This window comes from Condylura cristata, unplaced genomic scaffold (assembly GCF_000260355.1).
Source record: "Condylura cristata isolate star-nosed mole 26May11 unplaced genomic scaffold, ConCri1.0 scaffold00011, whole genome shotgun sequence".
NCBI lineage: Eukaryota > Metazoa > Chordata > Mammalia > Eulipotyphla > Talpidae > Condylura > Condylura cristata.
The window spans coordinates 38,719,101-38,721,033 of NW_004567112.1; positions in this window are offsets into that span (position 1 = coordinate 38,719,101).

Sequence of the window (1,933 nt, forward strand, 5' to 3'; positions counted from 1 at the left end):
CTTCCTGTCTTGGCTTCCTTAGAGTAAGGCCCTTGGAGTAACCTGCCAGACACTCAGCAGATAAACTTTGTTAGTGAGTGAATAATCAAATGACCCAATTCTCTGTGCACTGTCCCCTCATTTGCTACCTAGAGCCTCCATTTATCTCCATTTACATCGGAGGAAGTGGCAGCTTCAGGACAGCAAGTGACCTGTATACTAAGTCCAGGGAGTCAGAGAGAACTCCAGCTGCTGTTTCCTAGGGGCCTGAGCTCAGAGCCCCAGTGCTAAACCATGGCCCGTCAGGTTGCTCATAGGTAGGAGGCCCCAAAAGGCCAGATGGAAAGCAAGTGAGAACTTGGAGGGACTTTGAGCCCCCACCCCCCCCCACTGCCCCCAACTCCAGCTAGGATGGTCCTCAAAGGTTATCTCCCAGGTCAGGTAATCTGTCTGTCAGTCTGTCTGGGGGCAAGGACAGCAAGGTGTCCTAACCCACCTGGGAAGAGGGCACATCCGGTCCTTTATGCAGGCAACAAGTCCTGGGCTAAAGAATGTCCTTAGGGTTGAGAGCAATGCCGGCTGACCTCTGACATTCTGCAGAGGAGGTGACAGAGATGTGAGTTCTTCAGGAAGTCATTGCTGGAGAAAGGTCCGTGATGGACGAGCACTGACGAAGGCCTCTGTAGCTGGTAGGAGAGCAAGTCCAGGCTTCCACAAGTCTCTGTGCCAATACACATCAGGAATGAGTCCTGTCTGCAGCTCCTGGGCTTGGAAAAACGAGACTTTTATTTGAGAGTTTTTTTTAAGTCTTAGTACAGGGGCTGGTTTCAGCCAGTACTATCACAGACCTGCTGGCTATGGAGAGGCTGTTTCCACTTGTGAGTGTGTGGCGTTGTGCAAGTTATCTTTTTCCCTCTGTTTCTTGTTCTTTGAGATGGGAACAATGACAAAAATCAAAGCAATGTTGGTCTGAGTGCCTGAGGCACTTGGTCCTCAATAAATGTTAGCTATGGTTATTATCTTTCATTTTAAGAGAAACACGTATTGAGTAGCTACTAAGTCACACAGTGCAAGGGACACAGGATAAATAAAACTATCCTTAATTTCAAGAAGCTTCTGGTTAGTAGCTATGTCAAGTGGATAGTAGATATGTCATCTTTTTGTCCCATTTCTGATCTGGGAGGATAAGATAGCTCTACGCTGAATGTACCTGCTTAAACAGGGACTGCAGAGAGTGTCTATTGATGGGGGAGACCTGGGTTTGAGCAGCTGCCTCCCATATCTTTCTAGGACTCTGCCTTTCCCCTGTCTTACTATTTTTCATTCCCATGTTTTTGCCAGGAGCCCACAGCACTAACCACCATCTAGCATTGTTTTTACTTACATGTTCATCATGTGGATGAGGGTGCCTCTGCCTGGTGCCAACTGCCGCAGAGAGGGGGAGAGGCCTGTTGCAGAGGGCTGAGTCTGGCCCCTCCAAAGCAACAAGTCCCCAGCCTGGGTATGCTGGATGACAAGGACAGGCCCGTAATATTACCCACATCTATAAGGTCTTACAAATCTGGCGGCACTCGCTTGAAGACACTCCTTGTCTTCAATCTGCATGGAACTAGTATCTGATCATGAGTTACAGGTGAGGAAACTGAAGGCAAGGAGGTGGGTTCCAAACTGCAACTAGAATTCTAGCCCATCCAGGTTCTTGAGGTAGTCTAAGAATCCCTGGGGTGCTGTTAAATATGTAGGTGACCAAGTTCCCTCTAAAAATGTGAATTCTGAAGATGTGGACTGGGTGGGACTCAAGAACTAATGGTTAACAAATACCCTAGGTGTACTTATGGCTAGGGAAGCCCAGTCACAGCGCTACTCACTGACTTACCTGGCTAAGAGTCCCAACTATGATATGTACCGTGGGGTGAGCATGGTGAACAAGCCATCTCCCCCGCCCCGCCTCCCC